This window comes from Pezoporus flaviventris, unplaced genomic scaffold (genome assembly GCF_033815535.1).
Source record: "Pezoporus flaviventris isolate CSIRO_AGI_PZ_B2104156 unplaced genomic scaffold, CSIRO_AGI_Pfla_v1 ptg000003l, whole genome shotgun sequence".
NCBI lineage: Eukaryota > Metazoa > Chordata > Aves > Psittaciformes > Psittacidae > Pezoporus > Pezoporus flaviventris.
Window position 1 is genome coordinate 8,516,976 of NW_026892551.1, and position 26,420 is coordinate 8,543,395.

Here is a 26,420-nt window from a genome sequence, read left to right on the forward strand (position 1 = left end):
GGAGCTTGCAAATGAGGTTGCGAAGCCGCTGGCCATCATATTTGGGAAATCATGGCAGTCAGGTGAAGTTCCCGACAAGTAGAAAAAGGGAAATATAACCCCCATTTTCAAGAAGGGGAAAATGGATGACCCGGGGAATTACAGACCAGTCAGTCTCACCTCTGTGCCTGGCAAAATCTTGGAGCAGATTCTCCTGGAAGGCATGCTAAGGCACATGAAAAACAACAAGGTGCTTGGTGACAGCCAGCATGGCTTCACTAAGAGGAAATCCTGCCTGACCAATTTGGTGGCCTTCTATGATGGGGCTACAGAACTGATGGACAGAGGTAGAGCAGTTGATGTCATCTACCTGGACTTGTGTAAAGCATTTGACACTGTCCCACACAACATCCTTGTCTCTAAATTGGAGAGACATCAATTTGATGGATGAACCACTCGGTGGATAAAGAACTGGCTGGATGGCCACACGCAAAGAGTTGTGGTCAATGGCTCAATGTCTGGCTGGAGACCAGTAACAAGTGGTGTCCCTCAGGGATCGATGTTGGGACCGGTCTTGTTTAACATCTTTTTTGCTGACATGGACAGTGGGATTGAGTGCGCCCTCAGCAAGTTTGCCGATGACACCAAGCTGTGTGGTTCAGTTGATACGCTGGAGGGAAGGAATGCCATCCAGAGGGACCTCGACACGCTTGTGAGGTGGGCTGATGCCAACCTCATGAAGTTTAACCATGCCAAGTGCAAGGTCCTACACCTGGGTCAGAGCAATCCCAGGCACAGCTACAGGTTGGGCAGAGAAGAGATTCAGAGCAGCCCTGCAGAGAAGGATTTGTGGGTGTCGGTTGATGAGAAAATGAACATGAGCCAGCAGTGTGCACTTGCAGCCCAGAAAGCCAACCGTATCCTGGGCTACATCCAAAGGAGCGTGACCAGCAGGTTGAGGGAGGTGATCCTGCCCCTCTACTTTGCTCTTGTGAGACCTGGAGAAGAGAAGGCTACGTGGAGACATCATAGCAGCCTTCCAGTGTCTGAAGGGGGCCTATAGGGATGCTGGAGAGGGACTCTTCATTGGAGACTGTAGTGACAGGACAAGGGGTAACGGGTTAAAACTTAAAGAGGGGAAGTTTAGGTTGGATATAAGAAGGAAATTCTTTCCTGTTAGGGTGGTGAGGCACTGGAATAGGTTGCCCAGGGAGGCTGTGAATGCTCCATCCCTGGCAGTGTTCAAGGCCAGGTTGGATGAGGCCTTGGGTGAGCTGGTTTAGTGTGAGGTGTCCCTGCCCATGGCAGGGGGGTTGGAACTAGATGATCTTAAGGTCCTTTCCAACCCTAACGATTCTATGATTCTATGATCCTCACCTTTCAATACCTACCATGGAAATGAGGTGGCAGAAACATACAACTCATGAGTGTCTGCACCCTTTTAGAGGAGGCTTAGGAACAGCCAGTACTAGGTCTTGCTATCTGCCAGGGGGACTGGACAGTATTTGAGTTACATGGTTAAATTTTGTGCTGCAGAACAGAAAAGCAGAGAGCAGAAGTAGTACAGCTAAATGCTGCACCTGAGACCAGACCAAATTCTCAAAGAGAGATCAGAGTCTCCAAGCATTATGGAAAAGTTGATTCTGAGCTCATACCATTTTCAGGCATCAATGACAGTTGCAAAGAGCTGCATTACTGCAGCTCAAGAAAGCAGATGAAGTCACTCAGGAAAAAAAATGGTAGCTCTGCTAGCTGGTTTGGATTGATCCTCAGAAAGCTCTTGTATTTCCAAGCTATTACCTGTATGGAGATCCTAGTACACGGCTTTTAACTAAGGCTGTCAGACTGTGTAGTCTTGCACCATAGTTTACTTTTCTGTGTGCAGTGTGCTGCACCATTCACAGGACATACAACAAAGTTCCAGGGAGTTCTTCTGCAAGTAGCTCTGTAGAAACTGGCACTGACACAGAAGTTCCTGAATCTAACTGTTAGCAGGGAAGGTGTTGACAGCTCTCTGGAAAGGTCTTATGATTAGGATCTCAGGACTGTCAGCCACCCTGCCCAGAGCTGGCTTGGAATGATTCCATTGCACTAGACTTTCCAGGTTGCCTTTTAACAGATTATTTGTTTAGCCAGATAATCCCTCTTTGAGAGTAACTGTTTTCTCAAAGCGAGAAAGTGACTGCGTTGTCACCTCCAGGCCTGTGCTGTACTTGCATTCTTTTGGTTTAATGCAGATTTAAAAACATCCAGGCACTATAGAGCATCCAGAGGACTTCTAGCCGTGACAGAACACATTTCTGGACCAAAAGCTGCTAGAGGTATTATGTTACATGAACAGCCAGCTGTAAGTTGTATCCTGTGGTATTATCTTTTGGACATGTGAACATTGCCATTTAAAAAATAAAACCTGAAACCCTCTACTATGTTGCTCACACTTTTTACAGATGTTACTGATTGTCCTCTGTGACATAAATATATTCTTCCTTCTCCAAAATCTCTTACAAACACGTTCTGGAGATTTTTTTTTTCAATAGTACATTTATCATGCTTTCAGGCGCTAACTCTCTGCAACATTTAAGCAAGTACAGGGTGTACTGTCATGTCACAGAATATCATCGGATCAGCAGTAAAAATAAACTGATGTACAGAGTACCTCTGTCCTGCAGAGCTCCTTGAGGCACTACTTAGCTTAATATAAACATCCTAAAATATATACACATGTACTGATTAATACCACTTAAAATTCAAAAAAATGAGAATAAAGTGAGCATGAAAAAAAAGGGGGGAGTGGGGTCATTTTTTTGTGAGCTAGATAAACCCAAAGTCACAGTTTAGAATGAACATATTCAAGTTCATCTAATTGGTGCTGGATCAATTACTTTAATGGAAAGCATGGGTCTGTCATCTGTACACAGGTTGGAAAAATTTTCCTAATAAGTCCACTGCTCTCACATGAGACTAATCCCTAAAACACTCCTCCGTGTGCTTGAAAATAGAAGAATCTGGCTTTTAGAAGTCAGGTCAAAAACTACTATAATCATCAATCTTGAAAAAGTTCTGTTAAGTTACATCCTAGCTCTCTAGACACCACTGACAGTAGTAATTGAATGTGCTTTGATTAGAATGGGAGCTTAGACACACAGTTCATTCGAAAGCATTACATTTAGGTAGTTACAGTCTGGTATGAAATCTTATTCCTAAATGGCTTAACGGTGAAATTTTGAGAATTTAGGACTCCATTCAACAGTTTAAATACAACAGGGGACCATACTGGGCCTCCTGTCTTCCATTAGAGAAGAACACTGGCCTCATATAATTCCTCTGCTTTATCTTCTGATCCCATGTGGATGGCTCAAGACATTTTATGGCAGCAGACAACTGTGTTTAGCAACTGAATTATTTCCATATATCAACCTTTAGATGAGATGACCAATATCATGGAAGTGCCTGCTTCTCTCTACTGACTAGAGAAAGAATAGGTGGCAGCTCAGCTATCAAAAGTGAGCAGAATTCCACTGCAGATGATTTGTGTAAGGGTATTGGTGACTCAACAGCAGCTGGAGGATAAACTTTTTTCATTTGAAAAATCCTAAAGTAGAGCTAAGTAAATAAAGTTCACCTAAGTCTTTGTGTGCATCCAGAGACAGATAACCCTGCCATGAAGGTGTGTCAAATGTATCTCCTTGAAATGAAAACAAGGAAAGCACCTATGTTGTTTCCTATAAAATCATAGAATAGTTTGTGTTGGAAGGGACCTTTAAAGGTCATCTAATCCAACCCCCCTGCAATGAACAGGGACGCCTTCCACTAGATCACTGCCTATGGCTCTTGTCCTGGAGAGAGAGAACTGTTCATAATGCTAAACTTACAGTTTCCAGCTACATTTCAGTGTTTCGGTGTGCCAGTAGCCATGCATTACCACTAATGCAAAAGCTCTCATACTGCTGTTGTCCTTCATGTTTTCCTTGGCCTTTCAGGTTGACTGGTGCAGGTACTCTCCAGGTATAACATCACGCCAAAGAACTTGGTCTTGGACAGGGGAGACTGCAGTTGCCAAACCTCAAGTCTGACAACAAAAAGCATGTATTTGAGAAGAGCTCTGGGGAATAAATGTTAAAATATATTAAAAATAAAAACTCCAAACCACCAAACAGCAAGAAATTACATTAGCCATAGGGAATTTCAAAATAGAAGTGTAGCAAAGAACTCATACAGCCATGTAAGGAACTCGCTCTTAATAAGATGGGTTTTGTGGTGTGTTAAATCAGAAAGAAGTTGTTAACAAGGATGGGGAAATCAGGTATGAGAGTAGTTAAAAGGTTCATCGCCTTCACGGAAAAGCATGAAAACCAAGATAAGGGGACTGGAAAAAAAATGGTTGTCACAGTAAAATCCAGAGTTGAAAAAATCACATCAAAATTAACTCTTTCATCTGATAATTAACAGCTTTCGTTAATCCCCAGGACAGCTGGTGCTGGACCTTGTTTTTATATCTTCACATCTTTTTCAGATTAGTTTTTGAATTTGCTTTAACTTAAGTGCCAAGAGTTTCCATTTTCTACAGTCAGTAGAGTCTGAATTCCAGCATTGTCTTTTCTCTAAAAATCACCTTTTCTCTAAAACCCCTGTTCTCTTTTACCATGCTGAAAAATCTATTGGTTTTCATTACTCCAAGTAAGACTTCAAGGGCCATCCTCCCACCCTGAAGCTATTTTGTGATGGAGAATTACCTTAATTTTTCTTCATTGCTTCCTAAAAATGATTCTGTTTTCTCAGAGTCTTTTAACTAATGGCTCTTTCATTTGTAGCATTATGGATAATGTAAAATATTTCTGCAAGTTCTCTCTTTTTCAAGTCCTATCTCCTGTTGCTTGCTTTGGATTTGCAAGTTTTCAAAGTATATGATAGCTGCTACACTTTCCATTTTCTCATCTGGAAGTGCTTTGCCTACATTAGATCCAGCACTTTGTCAGAACATTTCACAACATAAAATCTGAATGTACAATAGTAGAGCTGAGATTCATCACCTGTAGTTACTAATATCTAAGTGAGGAAACTGAAGCAGAAATGAAAAAAATCTCATGTCAATGGAGAGAAGTAAGCATTTCAGAAAGACTGAATTACTTTCTTGATACATACTTCCCCATACTGACTACGTAAGGAAGTGACATTCATATTGCAGATACTGTAGTTAGATGCCTGACTTTCATGGTAATACTCCAAGAAAAAAAGGATTATATTTTTAACTTAAAGTAAAATGGTCAAGTTGAAGCCAGGAACCTCTTGTGGATTTACCTCTGTTTATTTTGCATTTATTATAGTAAAGCCAAAGCAATTATACTGCTGTCAGGCTGAGGTGGTGTCCTGGGTTCAGCAGTAGCAGTCATGTTTCTCCTTCTTGGTAGCTGGTGCAGTGCTGTGTTTTGACTTTCGGCCTGGGAACAGAGCTGATAACAATGATGTTTTGGTTTGGCCAAGGACTCTGTGAGCCTCATGCTCTGCCAGGGAGGAGGGGAAGCCGGGAGGAAGCAGAGACAGGACACCTGACCCAAACTGACCAAAGAGGTATTCCATACCACAGCATGTCATGCCCAGGATGTAACTGGGAGTGAGCCGGAAGGGCTGGGAGACTGCGGGGTCGGAGGAGGTATCGGTTGGAGCTTGGTCGGGCTGGGGGAGTGCGAGTTATCAGTCGGCTGGTGGTGAGGTGTTGTATTCTCTTCCCTTGTTATTTCCTTTATCATTATCATTGGTGGTAGCAGTAGTGATTTGTGTTATACCTTAGTTACTAAACTGTTCTTATCTCAACCCGTGGGAGTGGCATTCTTTTCGATTCTCCTCTCTGTCCCTCCGGGAGTAGGGGGAGGGCAAGAAGGGGGGGAAGTGAGTGAACAAGCTGTCTGACTGGGTTTAAACCACGACAGGTAGCTAGTGGGATTAATATCAAGCCTTGAATTTCAAGGTAATATTTTAATTATTTTTTAAAAAAATCTCTCTTCATAAAAACTAGAAAATTAAATCTTGCATAATTTTCTAGGAATATTACTAAGTTCAATACAAAAATTAGACCTCTTCATTGTCTTGTTCTCCCTCTTAGAACATAGATAATTTATATTCTTTGTGTACCAAATTCTAGTAAAAAATGAAAACTCAATTGTCAGAAAACTTTTTTCTGACAAAAGACAGACAACCTGATTTTCTTCTCTGTTATCTCTTAAGACAGCTCTGCTTCATGTACATAGCTGTTACTTTGTAAAGACACTACACATCAACATCAGATGTATCTATCCCATTTATATCTGTCTAGGAATGCACAAAGTGTGAATGACTTTAACTACTGGGGAAACAAGTGGTTCATGTGACTCCAGGAGTCAGAAGTAAACAATTTGTGAGCAGAAACCATGGAGGAGCATACTTGTGTAATGAAGAGGAACAGCAGTAAGCGATGACAAATTGACATTTAAGGATAAATAATCATAATTTGGCAGAGCACTGAAAACGAAAACATGATGAAATTAAAAAACTGAGGACAAATGTCCTAATGCTGCTTAATTAGTATGATGGGTGCCTCCCCTGTTCTCTATCAGCACCTTATATCTGCACAAATTCCAGTGGTTACTTGATTAGCTACAGTCCATCATATTTGCTGTATTCCACCTAGAGTAACTTAGCAATTGTAGTGCTTCGGACATGTTTACTATATGAGCAGTGTAAATATTATATGTGAGCATCTGTACAAAGGAGACAAAGTTTTTCTTCCAATGCCATTTAAGTCTTTCCTAAGTTGTCCATGGACATACACCAAATGACATTGAATCACTTACCTTAAATATATAAAAGCACCTATAAAAGCACCTATAAAAGCACAGTTGTCACTAAGAACACTAGTGTTTGGATGAAATGTACCTTAATTTTGACAACAAAAGAGTCTTTTAACTCTCAATATAAAAGCTAATGTTTGACTGGCAGGAATCTTGAAAGCACGGACAACAGCCTTTGCAACCATCCCAGAGGCCTTAGGAAATGACAGGTATACTTTAGACTGGGGGCAGGATTCCTCTCTCTGCAAAGTCTGATCTAGTTGCCTCTGTTGAGCTGATCTCTGCTTTAATGTAGAAAGAGACACTGACACCTCCACAGAGAAGCTGACGTAAAAGAGAAAAATTTCTCCAAACAGAAACTTCATTGAATTCCATATGGATCCATTTGATCCCATATGGATTCAATTTTTCATGGAAATCCCATATGACTAGCTTGGAGGAGATGATAACTTCCTCCTGCAAATGGTGGATGAGCCGACCGGGAGAGGAGCGCTGCTGGATCTCATCCTCACTAACAAGGTGGATCTGGTCGAAGCAGTAAGGATTGAGGGCTGCCTTGGTTGCAGCGACCACGAGATGGTGGAGTTCAGGATCTTGTGTGGCAGGACTAGTAGAATACCAAGTAGAATTGCAACCCTGGACTTTAGCAGGGCAAACTTTGGCCTTTTCAAGCAATTGCTAGGGGAAATCCCATGGGCAGGGCTGCTTGAAGGTAAAGGGGCCCAAGATAGTTGGTTGACATTCAAGGACTGCTTTTTCCGTGCTCAAGATCGGAGCATCCCAACATGTAGGAAGTCAAGGAAGAGGGCCAAGAGACCTGCGTGGCTAAATAGGGAATTGCTGGGTATGCTCAAGTGGAAGAGGAGAGTTTACAGGTCATGGAAGGAGGGGCTGGCCACTTGGGAGGAATATAAGGCTGCTGCTAGAGGATGTAGGAAGGCAGCTAGGAGGACTAAGGCATCCTTAGAATTAAACCTGGCAAGAAGGGTCAAGGACAGCAAAAAGAGCTTTTTCAAATACATGGCAGACAAAACTAACACCAGAGGCAATGTAGGCCCACTGATGAACGAGATGGGTGCCCTGGTGACAGAAGATAAAGAGATGGCAGAGTTACTGAATGCCTTCTTTGTCTCTGTCTACTCTGCTGCGGGCAGTCCTGAAGAGCCCTGTACCCCTGAGACCTTAGATGAAGTCAGGTCGACGGAGCGGTTTGCCTTAGTCGATGAGGAATGTGTTAGAGACCAGTTGAGCAATCTGGACATCCATAAATCCATGGGTCCAGATGGGATGCACCCGCGGGTGCTGAGGGAACTGACGGAAGTCATTGCTAGACCACTCTCCATCATCTTTACCAAGTCTTGGGAAATGGGAGAGGTGCCTGAGGACTGGAGGAAAGCAAATGTCACTCCAGTCTTTAAAAAGGGCAAGAAGGAGGACCCGGGTAACTATAGACCGGTCAGCCTCACCTCCATCCCTGGGAAAGTGATGGAACACCTTATCCTTGGTACCATCTTAAGGCATATCAAGGATAAGAAGGTTATGAGGGGCAGTCAACATGGCTTCACCAGGGGGAAATCATGTTTGACCAATCTCTTAGCCTTTTATGAGGAAATAACACGGTGGATGGATGATGGCAGAGCGGTGGATGTGGTCTACCTTGACCTCAGCAAAGCATTTGACACAGTCTCCCACAGCATCCTCACGGCTAAAATGAGGAAGTGTGGACTGGATGATCAGGTAGTGAGGTGGACTGCGAACTGGCTGAAGGAGAGAAGCCAGAGAGTTGTAGTCTATGGGGCTGAGTCTAGTTGGAGGCCTGTAACTAGTGGAGTGCCTCAAGGGTCAGTACTGGGACCAGTATTATTTAATATATTCATCAATGATTTAGATGAGGGAATTGAGTGTACTATCAGCAAGTTTGCTGATGACACTAAGCTGGGAGGAGTGGCTGACACGCCAGAAGGCTGTGCTGCCATCCAGCGAGACCTGGACAGGCTGGAGAGTTGGGCAGGGAGTAACTTGATGAAATATAACAAGGGAAAGTGTAGAGTCCTGCATCTGGGCAGGAACAACCCCAGGTTCCAGTATAGGTTGGGGAACGACCTGTTAGAGAGCAGTGTAGGGGAGAGGGACCTGGGGGTCCTAGTGGACGACAGGATGACCATGAGCCAACACTGTGCCCTTGTGGCTAAGAAGGCCAATGGCATCCTGGGGTGTATTAGAAGGGGGGTGGTTAGTAGGTCGAGAGAGGTCCTCCTTCCCCTCTACTCTGCCCTGGTGAGACCGCATCTGGAGTATTGTGTCCAGTTCTGGGCCCCTCAGTTCAAGAAGGACAGGGAGCTGCTGGAGAGAGTCCAGCGCAGGGCAACGAAGATGATTAGGGGAGTGGAACATCTCCCTTATGAGGAAAGACTGAGGGAGCTGGGTCTCTATAGTTTGGAGAAGAGGAGACTGAGGGGTGACCTTATAAGTGTCTATAAATATATAAAGGGGGAGTGTCACGAGGATGGAGCCAGGCTCTACTCAGTGGCAAACAAGGATAGGACAAGGGGTAATGGGTACAAACTGGAACACAAGAGGTTCCACTTAAACTTGAGAAGAAACTTCTTCACAGTGAGGGTGATGGAACACTGGAACAGGCTGCCCAGGGAGGTTGTGGAGTCTCCTTCCCTGGAGACATTCAAAACCCGCCTGGGCGCATTCCTGTGTAACATTATCTAGGTGTTCCTGCTCCGGCAGGGGGATTGGACTAGATGATCTTTCGAGGTCCCTTCCAATCTCTAACATACTGTGATACTGTGATACTGTGATACCTAACTTTTGGATGGTTAAATTTAGCTTACATAAATCATACCTTTAAAAATTATGTTTTGGGAATAAATATTTTTTATGTTTCAAAATAGTGAAGAACAGATGGCAGAGAAACATCAGCACACCTATAATGACACTGAAAGAGTGGGGAAGGCAGTGAGCCCAGCAGGAGTGAGCAGCATGCATGTTTGTTCTTTATCAGTTGATCCACTTGCCAGATTTTCTCTCCACTTAGATTAATAAATCAAATACCTAAACCGCCTTTCTTATTTTATTACTTGTTTGTAGTGTTTTAGGCTTTTACTGGTGCTGAACTGTGAAGACACGAAAGCAGTGAAAAAGCAGACATATAGAGTAGGCAAACTTTACAAATCAAACAAAAGAGAAAGGCACCTTTTATATTCAAACTATAACCCACAAGCAAAATCCATTTTAATACAGCAAGATACGGTGCTGGAAACAACTCATATTGACTAGACAGTTTGTGCCTTAGTGCAGTTACTGCTGGTGACTGCTAAAACAAGTTTGCATTTCCACCAGCAAGCTGATCATGACAGATTTAGGTCGAACCCTTGAGGCAGTGATTTACACCTGCCCTGGAAAACTGAATAGGCTAAGAAACAGAGATGAAATCTTGCACTGTACTTAAATTAAAGGTCTAGATTTTTCAGTGTCATTGTGCTTTGCTCACTATATTAACAGTCATGCACAGAAAAGCTACCTTCTCCAAGCTGGAAGGCTTTTACCTTCTGCCCTTTATGTTTAAAATATATTTGGTCAACTGCCTTTGCTGGCTTTTGAGTTTGCTTTGTATAATTTAGCCAGTCTTTCATATAAAATACTTAAAAGTAATAAAAACAAATATTACTCAAGAAAGCTTAGAAGACATGTAAACAATGCCAATAAGCACTAAATTATCTCCATCAATGAATTTCCTATCTTCCTATGTCTGCCTCATAAACCCTAGGCTATTCACATCCAATAGTGCTTTCCAATGTAACAGAAGACGTTGCAAATCCAGAACACATTGCTTGTGTTAAACCAAAAATAGTCCGTTATGGTACCACAAACCTGTAGGTCCTTGGATTGCTTTTCTACCACAAGCACAGGGCCCAGATCCATCAGTGAGTTGCCCTAGCCCAAATCCTGTGCTCAGAACAGGTACATTCAAGCATTCTGAATAATGCCTACTGACAGCAGGCAGCAGGCCATCCAAAAGACACCCCAGATTCCAAAGGGCACTCTTGTAAACCACTTCTTCACCTGCAACCAAACAGCAGAGCTGTGAGAGTTGTGCTTTGGCCAAGTGTTAAATCCTCCCTCACAGGTTCACTGCTTAGCAAACCAAGAAGCCATGTTTTGTTCTAGCTGAATTTGCCAGGTGGTCTTTGAGTGCATGCTTACTGAGAAAGCTTCCCAGTGCCACAGTCACACAGAACAAAAAAGGGTATTGTTCCAAAATTAAACAAACCAATAATCCCCTTGAAAACAGAATATCTCCTTTGATTTTGTGGACATCAGATTAGACGTGAGGCACCAAAGTCAGAAACATTTCCACAACAATTTACCATTGTTTTACAGTCTTTAAAGGGCAAATGTGACCCAATAAAAACCCTAGTAAGCCAGTGTAAATAATAAATCACTATTTAATTTAAAGAACCTTTTTCAGCTGATGGGGTTGTCTTCCTCAATCAACAAGCAACACACCCATCGATACCTGAAGTAAGGACTGCTCCTGAATATAGATTACCTCTATCTGAAATTCAGTAGTCAGTACAGAGAAATGCTTGCCAAGAAGGTATGTAACAAGAAGCAGCATAAACACAAATATGTTATATGATTTTTAGAATTGCTTGCCACAGGTTTTCCATTAAATTTTTTTGATGTTCAGGAGGGAGGTTGTGGAAAGGAGACAGTGGAAGTAGCCCTGCTGCATGGGGTAGAAATGGAGCCAGAGTTCAGGAAAGAGAAGCACAGTGCCCTAGCAAGGGCACAAGAGAAAAGAAAGATGGGATTAAGAAGAAAAGTGAGATTAAGAAGAAAAGAGAAATGCATAAAACGATTTCTAAGTTAATCTCTGAAAGAAAGGGAAGAAAGTGCATTGAATGCACTAGTGAAATGTTTTGCAGTAAAGCAAAAATGGAAAGATGCAAAAGAAGTTGTACCCAAACAATCCTGGAATGACTGAAAAATAATTTGTGATAGTTAATATACAGGAAAGATAGAGCTGGAATTAAAAAAAATAGTTCCCTTTAACATAGTAAAGAAAATACCCTCCCAAACAATGGCTTGACAGGAGGGCAGAGAAGCTTTATTAAAGATTAAAAAAAAAATAATGAATCAAAGAAAAATCTCTTTTCCTGTAGTTTTGGTAGGAGGAACCACACACCACAGTGCTTCTGCTTTTGGGTGTTCCTTGGTGGCATTCAATATTGAGAAGCGTTTGTTAGATGCCTTAAAATATGTGTATACTTTGGCTGTTGTTGCTCAGGACTGAATGTGCTTCATTATAGCCAACTGGATACCATTTGGGTATATATTATTTTTTTGATAATATAGTTAATTCTTCTCAGATGTTTGAGAAGCTACTCCCTGACCTAAAAGAAATGTGATTTACTTCACTGAATATGAAAAATCTGCAGACATATATTGGGGCCATTTTCAGAACCATAGATGTTGGGGGAATACCACAACCCTACAAACCAAATAAATACAAATAAAAGCTTTTATTTTCCCTACACTAGGCGTTTACTTACCCAAAGAGGAAGGAGATACCTATTTTAAGTGTTAGGTGGCAAAGTATCCTATTATCTCAGAATCAAAACTTTCAAACTCGTGAATGTTTACTCTCCCTCCCATCCTCCGGGCTATAAAAATGCAGTGCAGTTTACCAGTGCTCTGGGGAGTATGTGTCATGCACAAAGCTTTGAATGTTCCTGTTCATTCCGAGTGGGGATTTGAGATCCTGGGATACGGATCATAAAACTAGGCCTTTTTTCTTTTAGATTTCACCAACAACAGACTGCTCACTCTTCTGTGGTAGCATACATACATATATATAACAGCTTTTGGATCATTTGAAAGACCACATAAATGTAAGTTATAAGGAAGGCAATGAAATTTGAGAGTCATGTATAGCTTGTCTGACTGTAAAAGATGACAGCCACCTACTTAAAGAGTAAGATTCTAAAGATCTCTTATGAGCAAAAATATTCCAATTAAAGCACCCACAGGCAGCTTCTTATATTTTTTAAAAAGACCCCACAATTATCCTGTGCAGCACTAGTAGTCCTAGTGCTAAGAAAAAAAACCCTAAACCAACAAAGCTTTGCAATATTACTGAGTCATATGTTAGTGTGACAACTCCTGCTTATCTTAACATTCTGCAGCTTTAAACATGAAATCTAAGAGGGAGGAAGCAGGAAGACAATTTAGTGGTCAAGAATAGCTGGTGTGAAAGGAAGGGAGGGAGCTTTCCCCTTCAGCTGTTAAAAGATAACTTGCAAGAGTCTTGCTCTTCCTTTCAATATGCACTTAAAATCAAGGATGCTGATTTACCAGATACCCAGGTTCTGGTATGCAAAAGAAGCAATTTATGCCAACAAGATTTTTTTTTCTTTCAAAAACCAGTACTCTGCTTTTGGCCGAAAAGAGTTTTTTAGAAACATGTTTCATAAAATGAACAAGAAGATTGTAGGTGACCTGTGCATCTATTCTGAGTATATAAATCTTATTTCATGGCATATTTTCTATAATGATTTTGAAAGCCAGTTTCTATTGCTCACAATAGCATACATAAAAAAAAAAAAGAAAAAAAGAGTTCAAGCAGGTTCTTGGCATTCGAGTAAAAAAGGGTTTAGTTTTCAGGTCTGTGTTTTAAAATGGTTTTAGAACTTACCTTTTTATGTATTTATATTTCCTTCAGGGAAGGGAGAAGATATTCCAGTATTTTAGATAACTGTGCAAATGTCCCATTTAGGCTTTTTTTTGTGTTCAGTAAGAGTAACGAGGAACAAAACAGACCCAGCTGTGCTGGGCTGTACATGTACAGTGATGCATTTTCTCTCCACGCTTAACTAGCAACAGATAATATACATAGCAGAGCCAACATGAGAAAAAAACTAATCTGGAGCTTCTACAGCCCTTCTCATCTCTGCATGATTATGAGGACCTAGCCTGTACAAATCTGCAATCTTGCCACTAAGTGGAATGAAGATTTAAAGCCATGTGCATTCACATACACAGAAGCCACACGAGTGGCCCATGGCATTGTTTTTCCAGTACAGTAATGAAGTTACACACTGTTGTAGCACTTCCAAATTCACTTTCACGGCTCAAAATGAAGCCAGCATGTTATTAAGCAGACATATATTTGCCAAAGAAAATTTGGGTCTGCTAGAAAAAAGCTCCACAATTACTTTTAGCACTGAAAAAGCTGAGAGCTGGTATAGCACCCCTGCCAGAGACAATCAAACATTTCTTGAGCACTGGTTTTTGATTTATGTAGAGGCTCACAGGTAGACACCATGTGATTGATGGCAACCTTTGATGTGAATGCAGCTTTTCCAGAAGGCAGAGCACTTGGCACAAGCCTGAAAGTCATGAGACTTCCATGAGACTTGGACATTACCATCTGTACCTTTGACCTCTTCTGTAAAATGGGAAGAACTGCCACTGTTCTCCTCTGAATGGCTGCTAAAAAGCTTAACAAATCACTGTTAATAAAGTACACTGAGGCTTTCTCACAGCATGTGTGTTTGGTTCTCTGAGACAGAAACACATAGAAAAGGAGGTATCTTAATGCAGAGTCCCAATTCCATCTTAGAAAATTATATTTTTTTTTTAGGATTACTAAGACACTCAGAAGAAGATCCTCAGAAAAGCAGCTGCACTGAAGTCTGCTGAAGTAATTGGATGTAACTCATTAAAAACTGTCCTCAGGTTTTAAGAAGTATAATTTTAAAACATTTGGGAACTGGAAATTAACACATAAGCACTTTGGCTCTTCAGGTTTAGAACAGGCCATCCTGAAGCTGTAATTAAGTGCTTCTTAATGAAATATACATTGTAATTAATTGTAGGCACCTATTTTCATGCTTTCCTGAATAGGAGCGATACCAGCATTGTTTAAGAGCTTTCTCAGTCAGGTTCCAACTGCAGTTATTATTAAAATAATCAGACAGGTAGGGTTGTTTCTGAGGCTTCAAAACAGAACTTCATGTCCCCTGTGTGTAGTGAAACAACATCTATTCAATGTTCATCTCACAGAGTACAAGCTCTCTAAACATTTTTGCAACTTTATTTTCACAGCATTCATTTCCCTGGCATCTGCAGTGATTAAAGAGACTTGCTCATCTCCAGCAAAAGCAATAATGTTTCTGGAATATCTAAGAATGAAAGCTGAAACAGCATTCAAAATACGTTTGAATAAATGTTCAAAACCATATCCTTAGGGTGTTTCCTGTATTACTGGCAAATCTAGTTTGCGTGCGTCTGATAAAATGGTTTGAACTACGGAAGTTTAATACTGCAAAGAATGTTTGAGATGTTAGGACATGCCAGTTGACAAACTCAGCAACTCATGATGCTCCTAGTTTACCAGTTCTTGCCACTGAGAAAATCTAGTCAAATGTATTGAGCTGGACACCTATTTCCTTTGTCTTTCTAGTGACAGGCATTTACAGTCTTCTTTCCCAAGTTTTGCCTCCTACCTTTCTCAGTAAGCCTGAGGACTTTTATTAAATTGTCTTTGTTACTAACATGGGATATAGAACTCCCTGAGCTATTTTTTCTAAATGATCAAGATGATGGTGGATGATTTTTACATTACTGAAGTGAGAAGCAAGGCATTTATTTTTAACAGTGAGGAGGGCTATTAGCAAAAGAAAACTTTCTTAGGGAAGGTATTTTATGTCTTTCTCTCTCCTGAGCACTTCAAATCATGACTAGATGACTTCCCAGAGATTCAGTTAAACACAGAGGTCAATGGTAAGGTAAGTGGGTAAACTAAAAAACCAGGAAAGATTTTAATCACTATGGCGTCACAAAAGCAAACCAAACCAAGCCAAGCCAAGCCAAATGAACAAAACCAGAATAGTACTCTTGCTTTAAATAAGCTTAAATGCTTATATTGAATGTTATTATTTGAATTGGAGGACTCTTCTGGGCAGAGATGCCTTTCCACAACCACTTCAGGACTTGTTGATGTTGTGTATGGTATGTATAGTCCTGCCCAGGAGGCAAGAGCCTTTATGAAGGCATTTATGAAAGGTACCCAGACACTGGAGGCTCTAGGGTAGTGGGAAATGTAGATAAAGTTTCTATTTATTTAATCCTAACAGGAATTCTCTAGAAACCAAGTAATGATATCGCACAGCATAGTATTTTAAGTTGCAACATTCCATGTTCTTCTACTTGTGAAACTTCTACTTTGCAGAAATAGAAAGTTTCCTGATGTCCTAGCAGTGCCTGTTGCTGGTGGCTTTGAAACCATGGAGAAGAAAAAGAAAACCTTTTCACTTCCCTTATTCTTTGGGCTGTCAAAATATTTAACTGGTATTTTGGCTGACATGCAGCTCTGTTCAGAAGAGAGAACTGGGATTATGTTAGATGACAAACAGCAACAGTTCAACCACATGTATCCCTGCCCATGGCAGGAGGGGGGTTGGACCTAGATAATCTTAAGGTCCTATCCAACCCTAACCATATTCGTATGACATTAGCCTTGATTTAGATGCAGAGGAGACTCTGCATCATTTCAGGTAGTAAAATGTTCCCTGATTTCTTTCAGGACACAGAAACTGCAGACACTTTTTTCTGGAAACTGTTCAAAACCGATGCACCCTGAAAGCCTCTGAAAACTGAGCACGAACCTTTGTGGAAGCACTCTATAAAAGTATTTGCAAAATATTTGTGGATGAATGTATTTGCCTTTGGCTATTACATTCCACTTTTCATCTGCAGAGCTACAGAAAAGAAAACGTTCCTTTCGCATATGGTTTTAAGTATAGCAACAAAACACTGAGGTAATTAACATAAGGGTTTAAGACTGCTAATTTTCCCTTCCACAATCTTCCCTCTCCGGTCACATTTTGAAGAAATAATTACAACTCTTGTAAGCTATGTCCACAAAAAAAACCCAGACAGAAACCACAGGTTCTGTCTGCTGATGTTAGTAAGTGACATCTGCATTAACGTTTACTATGCTGAGTATACCTAACAGCTGCAGCTGCTTCCAGGAAAGTAGCAGTCAAAAAGGCTATTACAACAGATGCTTTTCAGATCCTCCTGCAGTACATGATCCTTTCTGTGATAATATATACAGACTACATCTACATCTTGTACACATCTTGTACCTACATTTGTCATGACTGCTTTACAGTAGCATATGTGGTAATTTTTCCAATTTTCTTTTTTGTTTTTTTGTTTTTTTTTGGGGGGGGGGCTTTGTTTGTGTGTTTTTGGTTTTGTTTTTGTGTGTGTGTGGTTTTGGGTTTTTTTTGTTTGTTTGTTTTTGAAATAGAGCCAATAAAAGTATCTGTAGGCACGTAAACTACATGGAAATTCCTGTATTTAAGAGCCATTACATCTATAACACTGAAATAGTACCAGGAGAAAAACAAACGAGCAAAAAAAAACCCAACACACTGATCCTTTTCCTTAACCACTAGTATTCAAAGTTATGCAGCAACTTGTGTCCTCTCTCTGGCCCAAAGTTTCCATTAGTCTTTTCTATCCAGTTCAATGAGGAAACCTCATGACAGTGTTACTCTTCTGGGATATGAGCTGTGACATCCTAGAAACCAGGTCTACTGCTTCTTCAGGAAGCATTACAGCCATCAATAGCTATATAGAGGGTTACGGTCTTGGAGGCTATCCTTTAAGATTAAAGCCCTGCCAAGTTCTCACAAGGCACATCTTTACTGTTAAATAAGAGAGCTAGGAATTTAGGCTAAGAAGTAAGCCCACGAGTCATCCACAATATTTAAATGTTCATACCCTGGCTCTCTTTCAGACTGCTTCAGGTAACTCTCTAAGATCAATTTTGTTCCAGAAGGAGCTACCCTTGGCTGCACAGCCATAAGCCAGTTTCTGCCAATTGGCTTTGAGGTCAGGGTTTGGCTCATGGCCCCATTTTAATTAGCAGAATAAACATAGCTTCAAAGAACATATGTGGGTGTCAAACCTCATTAGAGGATTTGTGGTTGTGAATCCCAAGTGAGCAGAGTCATCTCTGTTGCAGACTTAATTCAAGCACCTCCAGTGTAGAAAAGGGGAAGGATTTAATTAGCATTTTTTATTAGTTAGCCCTAATGGGAGCACTCCTCTGAGGTGTTTCTCTCTCCCTTAGCAGTTAGGATGCTTTCTTATTTTACTTAGGATTTTGGACTACCTCCTAGGGCGGCAGGAACATCAAAGGTAGGCATCACATACTGTATCATGTAAGCATCCACCTCCACAATCAGATTTGCCCCTACACTCCTTCATGGAGAGTTTTTCTTTCATGGGTTTTCACCAGGCTTAGACTTAATCTCTGCTCATGCAGTCTCCGCTGATGCAAATTTAGACAAAGAACAGAAGCTTCCTGGTTGGAACAGCTTAGAAGTGGTTAAGAGCCCAGGCAGGATAGAAGCTCACACGCTAGGAAAAAAAGAACATCACGAGATTTTAAAACATCAGTTAATAGCATCATATTACTTTTCTAAGTCATCATAGATGCTGTAATTCTTGCTCTTTCTTCCTCTTTTAAGGGGTCAACACCAGCTGACAGATGACCAGAGTCGTGTGGTTGCTGACTCAGAGTCCTTGATCTCACAGCTATTACTTGAAGACCAGCTTCTGTGGTAAATCCAAAAAAAGAGCATGCCAAAGAAAGTTGCCAGAGGCATTTCCCTATCAAGTACATACAATCTAAAACATATCTGAACTGCACTATATAAAGTATGGCTTTTTTTGTTTCCTCTTATGTTGGTTTCTCCTCGCTTTTTAGACTCTTAAGCTCCTCAAGGCAGGGGCTTGTTCTTGATTTGACCCAGTTTTACCTCCTTACCCATGCCATGTGCACAGCAGCTGTACAAGAGGCCTGATTCTGCAGGAATGCTGCACCAAACATCAGAAAACAGAACAGCAATTTTGTTTACAGTCATTGGAAGACCACACAGAAAAATACTGAAGTGTTTGGTTTGTGATGGAAAGTGCATGCATAATCAGTATCAGAACATGAAGTGCATTAGCCCAGATGCTCTGGCTCACTACTACAATTGTGAACCACCTTAATATAATATAATAATAAATACAGATGAATCACAATTCTCTCAGTTTTCTCCTGTCCTCTCTCCTTTCCTCAATCTTGACAGCTGGATTAGCAGCTGGCATATGTAAGACTGGACATTGAAGGACACTAATATTTCTTCAGTCTAGACAAAAAAGTTCTGCTACCTGAATTCTGGACATATCTATGTCATCTTGTCTCTGGAACATCCCAGAAAAGTCCATTGACCTTCTAGATAAGAATCAGTATGTGTAACATAAGGATGAGATATATAGTACCATTTACTGGACTTCTAAGGTCTCTGAAGATCTTTTAAGTTAGCCCTCTGTTTACAGCACAAAGGGAATAGCACAGGGCCAATAAATTGGCTCGCAGTTGTCACTTTTCTATTAGATTTTAAAATAACAAAATGAAAAAAGCTAAAAAAATATAAATATGGCTTGTGAGGTAAAAAAAATCAAGTTTCTGCCTCATCCATACTGGTTCTCACTGTTCATGGAATAGTTTTTACTTCTCTCCCTGTAGAAAACTACTTTGGCAGCTCTGAAGTTGCTACAGAAGATTGAAAAGCCATCTCTTCTCAGAAACAGGCACTTAAACCAACAACATAAAAACATAAAGAGCTTGGAAAGGGGAGAGAACAAATGGGGTTACTTTAAAAACCCTTTCTTGTGCTGGGAGTTTAAGCTAGTGAGGAAAACACAGACTGGTGGTGTACCTCATGGATCAGTACCTGCCCCTTGGCCCTCAAACACAGTACTATTGCCATCCATTAGCTGCATTTCTGATTCTCTTTCTCCCCTTTCCTTCCGCTTGGGTCTGTCCTATTTTATTCCATGGCATGAAGATGCAAAATCTTCATCAGCCTACAGAATAAAGAACAAAACTAAACTTGCAACAGAGCATTTGCTCATTAACTAAATGCATCGATAGCACAAAATAATCCAGTCTCCACAATATGTATCTGCACAGGGTTTGTTTTTTTTCAAATATGAATTAGAAAGTTCTATTATTTTACTGCTTTTCTTTATTGCTAAATGGTTGCCTGTGTTCAATAGCATCAGAAATTGTTATTTGCTTCACTGTAGTTTCCATACTATCTAAATAATAACTATGTTATACTAGGCTTATATGCGTACATGGTAAACTTGTTAAAGCAAGGACCATTTGAGCAGATGCTTGGTAAGGAAAGAACATAAAAATGATCAGCCCTACAGAAAATGTTTGGGGAAGGCAAGCGAGGTTTTCTAATTTCCAGTTTACTCTCCTGGATATTTGCTCCTGTCTCAGAATTGGTTCTGCAATCCTCTTGCAGATGAAAGAGCGTTATTCTTACAACAAGGTACACAGAGCTTGGGCAATGCCCTCACCTAGACTGCAGCTGCTTCGGACAAGGCTCTTTGGTTTTATTGTGTAGAGCCCAGCTTTCTCCCAGCCCCCAGACACTACCACAGCACAAACATTTAATCCCATTATGCAAGTGTGGGCATGTCAAGCTTGCTTTGTGACAGTATGGAGGGTTTTAGAAAATATGGTCATTTTCACTGCTTTGTGATTTTGTCAGCAGGCTAACACATGCCAGGAGACAGGTTTTCCTGTATCTTTTCTCTCCCACAGGAAAGCAGACAAAAAAAAAAAAAAAAGCAGCTATTTCACAACAAACTTATCTGCTCTGTGGAACTAAGGAAAAGTTTCAAAACGGAGGGCAAAACTGCGGTTCACTGCTTTACAAAGGATTAAAGGAATATACAGGAGACGCACTTTATAAGTTCTCTTCAAGGAGACGGCCTTTTATGTAAACTGCCTTTCATCTTATCATATATTGTTCACAGTGAGGATATAAAGTAGACAGGATATTGAGTGAGGTTACAAAATGATGCAGAAGGAAACAAAGCTCTTTTCAGCAGTTTATGCTCTGAAACACTGCTGAAATGCTCCAAGATTTCCACATCTCCATTTCTTTCTTGGAAGTATACTGTGCTTATGTAAACCCGACAAGCACCTGTGATTTATATTTTGGAGTAAGACATGAATTTCTTGAGCAAACTCTTGGTTTAGTCTATATGGAGGCCATAAGCCTACTCTTGCTACTCTTGGGAATACTGTTAAGACTTACCATGATGGAGTCCACTATTATGTAAATGCCCCTTGGATGTAGTTTTTACCATGTTGTTTTATGTAGTTAACATGGATTTTATGAATACCTGAGACTTTTTAATCAATACTGGCATTTACACTCAATTCTGTATAAAGCAATTAGGTGCCAGGGAAAACTATCTTTCCAATTGTCTGGAATAGCTTGTGAAGTAAATAGCATTTTTCTTCCTGTTTCCTTTGGAAAATATATCGTCGACAATGCAAAACAAACTAAATCATTATTTTGAACAGAATGTTCTGTGCACCAAGTTTGAAATTCCACAGAAATACAGAATATCCATGTCCAGGCAGTAATTTCATTCCAAGCCATTTTTGCTCAATGGCATTGTATATACTGCTTTCAGAAACAGTCTCTAAGATATTGCCCTGTGAAAAGACAATAATGAAACCTCAGTTTAAATGAGACTTTAGTAAAAGAATATCAGGAAGATAAAATTTGCCCAGTGTGTAATTTCAAAGGTGCTAGAAGTTTTACCACTTGAGCTAGACACAATTCTTTTCTGTGGGAGTGGTGAGACACTGGAAGCAGTTGCCCAGAGAAGTTGTGGCTGCCCCATCCCTGGAAGTGTTCAAGGCCAGGTTGGATGGGTCTTGGAGTAACCTGGTCTAGTGGAAAATGTCCCTGCCCATGGCAGGGAGGTTGGAACTAGATGATCTTAAAGTCCTTTCCAACCTAAACCATTCTACTATTCCAATGGTAGCAGCAAGTACTCAGTGCTCCAGAAAAAACATGCTCATAATGTAAGACTGTATAAATACATTTGGCTCTTCATCAAAGAGCATCACTTGGTAGTGTGCTTACAAACTATAGGGCTGGATAACAAAGCCACAGATTTGTTATGAGCTATCAGCTACCAGACTGACAGTACTGAACTAGGTAAGGGAGATGCACGATCTTCTACCCAGATCTGCATCTGCGTGAGACTGTAGCCAAAGTAATTAAGATGTCTTAAGAAGAAAGATAAGCTCCACTAACACTTGGCATAGCTTCTGGATCAGACTTCACCTACATCAATCAGATGAGAGCATACTTAAAAGGAGTCAGGCCCATCGGCACGCAACCAAGCAGCCGTATCTATAAATTTGAATGGGTCCAATTTTACAACATTGACGCTGTTTTGCATCAACTGAAAATATCAGGAAGATACCGCTTGAACTCAGGGGAAAAAAAGAGAATCTATCTCCTGTGGAAGAAGTGACTGTCACCCCATGAAAAGTACAAGGATGCTGTTAGGTTATGTAGAAAGTCAGATAGGTGAAAGCACAGATGAAACTAAATCTAGCCACTGCCATAAAAGATGAGAAAAAGTACTTTTACAAATATATTAGCAATAAAAGGAGGTCCAAGGAGAACCTCCATCCTCTACTGGATACTAGAGGAAACATAGTGACTGAGGAAAAGGCTGAGTTACTGAATGCTGTGTTTGCCTCAGTCTTTAATAGTCACACTAGCCATTCTTAGGGTACTTAGTTCCCTTAGTTGAATGGTAGAGATGGGGAACTGGTTGAAGCCCCCATAATTCAGGAAGAAGTGGTTGCAACCTCCTGCTCCACTCAGATGCACACAAGTCTATGGGGCCAGATGGGTTACACTCAGGAGTGCTGAAGGAGCTGCAGAGGAGCTTGCTGAGCCACTCTCCATTATTTATCAGCAGTGCCGGTCTAATGGACAGGTCCCAGAGGATTGGAGGTTGGCAACGTGATGCCTCTCTACAAAAACAGCAGGAAGACCCTGGAAATTACAGGCCTGCCAGCCTGACCTCAGTGCCAAGGAAGAACATGGAGCCCATGATCCTAAGTGAGATTCCAAAGCACATGTGGGAAAATGGAAGGATCAGGCCCAGTCAGCATGGACTCATGAAGGGCAGGTCCTCCTTGACCAACTTCATCACCTGGTTGGTGAGGGAAAGGCTGTGGACATTTTCTCTTTGGACTTAAGTAAAGCATTTGACACTGTTTCCCACAATGCTCTCCTGGAGAAACTGGCTGCTCATAGCCTGGATAGGTGTATTCTTTGCTGTTGTGTATGTATATATAATCAGTGTTGCATAGTCCAGTGCAGTCAGTGACTACCTAGAAAAACATGGATTAAATCAAAACACATTTTTATGATCTGTTTTGGCTTAAAAAAAAAATAAATCACATTTTCTAAATTGAATTTTCTTCTTAGTTCTTCAACTTTTACTTCAATTATTCACATTTAAAGGAACTGAACGGGAAATAAGCAACATTATATAAAAAAAATGGATTATATGCTGATGCTGGCATTGGAATACCTTAGTTTTAGAAACAGTGTAAGCCTCCTAAAGAGGTCAGTAGCCACGAAACATTTTGCTAAAAGGGAATTCAACATCTTTATGGGCTCAGTGAAATTCATAATCAGAAATTGAAAATCACTTATTACAAATATCCAAAAATGAGGCTATTAGAACCTCCTGTAGGAAGGGTTGAAAAGAAAAGTGGAGAAACATATTAGCATTTTCTCCATTTTCTATTATTGAACGAAAATTATTCCAAATAATCCAGTTTAGGTGTATTGTAGTTGACGTCCACATCATGCTTTCTGCTGCTTCTACTGTTGAAAAGTTCAGTCTTGGATACAGATAACATACCTTTTTTCAGTAACATCTGTGTGCAGACTGCAAAGTATGAAAGTTGGCTGGATTGCTAGAGCTCAGTTTGGGAATTTGGCTGCCGGCTTATTCTGTCTATAGGTCTGGCCATAAGGATAAAGGAATAATACTTGATTTTTCTAGGGGAATGACAGAAATCTCAGGGGCAAGGAGTAAATGAAGTGAACAGAAACAAAAAAGGAAATATTGTTTTCATTTTTTAACAAAGAAATATTATTTTCATTCTTTAACTCAAATTAGTCACAATAGAAAAATATAATACTGCATGCATTAAGTATCGGGAAAGAGCTCTACAGAGCAGACTGTCTCTAAAAAGACAAAACATCTTTTGGCTATGCTTAGAGAACAAAAATACCAAATTTGAGTATCATAGCCCAGCTGGACTCTGCCCCAGTAATTAGCCTCATTTAAGCACTCCACCTTGGCAAACAAATGAACATCTGCTCCCTGGTACCTTCACAGATAATAGTAGGCAGCGATGGCTGTGCATCTGGGTACCACACGTGCAGCAAGCACTGCACTCCTGGGGAAGCATCAGGACTGCTGCAGTTCCACACTGCATGGCCAAGTCTACTACTAAGTGTGCAAGAGCCACAAGGGTGTTTTTCTGTCCAATCACAAGAACAACTTACGTGGCTCAACTGGTTTCAGATGTTCAGCCCCTCTACATTAAGAGGACTGAATACAATACTGCATCACCAAATAGCTAATGAGAGTGAAGACAGTGACAGTCGCCTTCATTTTATGTATTTGTCACATTTTACTTCAAGTAAGAGTCACTTTATGGCCTTTGGATGTTATCTGTTGTCTATCTACTTGCAGTTTCATATAATTTTGATAGCTGCATCTGGGAACTGGCATGTCTTTTGACTGTGTTAAAAATTAAGCTTTTCTCCACCTCAAAAAAGTCAAGAAGTCCATAGAAGAGATTAACTTTTAAAGTATTTCTCTGCAGAAAATTTGAAGTTCAACCATCATCTTTCTCCAAGCTTCTTAACATGGTTCAGAGAGCCCAATTTTCTACATGAGCCAGTGAAAGACGAGACTACCAGTCGCTTTTATATATACGTAACTGCCTGCTATAATTTCATACTCTGCTCAAGGTAATGCATGAATGAAGCACTTCATTATTCATATTTAGCACTTAACCCTCCTCATTCCTCCCCCCCCCCCCCCCCCCCCCTCCAAGAATGCACCATTCACATCTCCAGATCTAGATGAGTATGTTGTCAGTGTACCTATCAATATCTGAAAAAATATTATCTTCTCAGCTACCTCGTCTATTTGTAGTCATAAACATCACTGCACTGGTCCACATACTTTCAATAAGGAAAAAAAGCTGCTAAAGTCACAGTGCAAGATGAGATGGCCATAAATGTGAATGGTTTGAGAGATCTATCATGGTAAAGCAAAGAGTTAAAACTGACCCAGAAACCAAGAACCAGTTTTCAACTAATACCATGCTGAAAGTACCCTGTCTTGCCACTATGTTGAAATTATTAAAACCTCCCATGCAGCATGGAATACATGCAAAGAAATTAGCACATCTTTACATACACACTTAAATGGATTGGGGAGCCATATGAACTAGTCATGACCAAAAAGAGATGAGATCTGCAAAAATGTGTCATAACGACATTTCAAAATACAAAGCCACTGTTCAGAAAATGGCAGCTACAATAGGTTTCATACTATGACTTATAAACTTCTGACCTTTCGCTTCACCCCTTTCCCCTTAGGGGCTCAGGATGCTTAAAACAGACTATGAGTGCGCTGCTTGGTATTGTAAAGCCTTCAGCGGTGCAACCATGAAAATGACATGAAGATTATGCTAAAATCAGCATTTAGGCACCAAAGGACTCCCAATACCTTTTTCTTTAAATTATTATTTTGTTTATGGGTAAGGGATTGTAATGCCAAAGTCACCTAAATGCTTGGCTTATATAAAAGAGGAACGAGGCTTCAAGAATGAACCTATCTGATCTCCCCACTTCCTTTCATGAGACGCTTTGTAGAAAGTGTTGCTGAACTGCACATGTAGAAATATAATCTCTCAGCCCTCTTTAGGTCAAGGCCAATCCCTTGAATTGCATTTGGAACTAATGGGCAGCGTGGTCATATCAGACAGTAGAGGTGTAACCCTGCTAAGGCATCACTGACTCTGGCATTAATTACTAACTTCACAGAGCTATGAGCATCTCTTCATGCCTTAAACATCCCTTCCACTGTTGTTAACTTAGATTAAGTATAACTGCTTACCTTGCCAGGTAACAGCTTAAAGTCCCAACAGACAGATGCACTGAGGACCTGCTCCCCAGGCTCAGTAATTTCCTTTTTTATCCATGATTTCTCAACTGTAAGTCATGCCTGAAGATTAAACACCACAAGCCTGTTTTTAACAGTGTTACTGCCCCAATTCTTTTAAAGTATGAAACCTCATCCACCATTCATAGTAGATATTTAAATAGTGTTTTCCATATGAAGATGCTAATTTTTAGTATTTGTGTTAGCATACAGATATTGTAATGTCAGGCCTGAAATCCTACTGGGTTTCATGCTATACAAGCACAAAGGAAAAATCCAGGAATCCAGGTTTCCAACAACTTGCAATTTAGGTACAGCAATAGTCATCAATCACAGAAAGGAAAATTGGTTAGACAGCATCTATTAAAGGACTCAAGAGCAGTAAGAAGACACCATTGTCCTGCTTTGAGTGGTACTGTACCAGTGAAAAAGCTTTTAAGG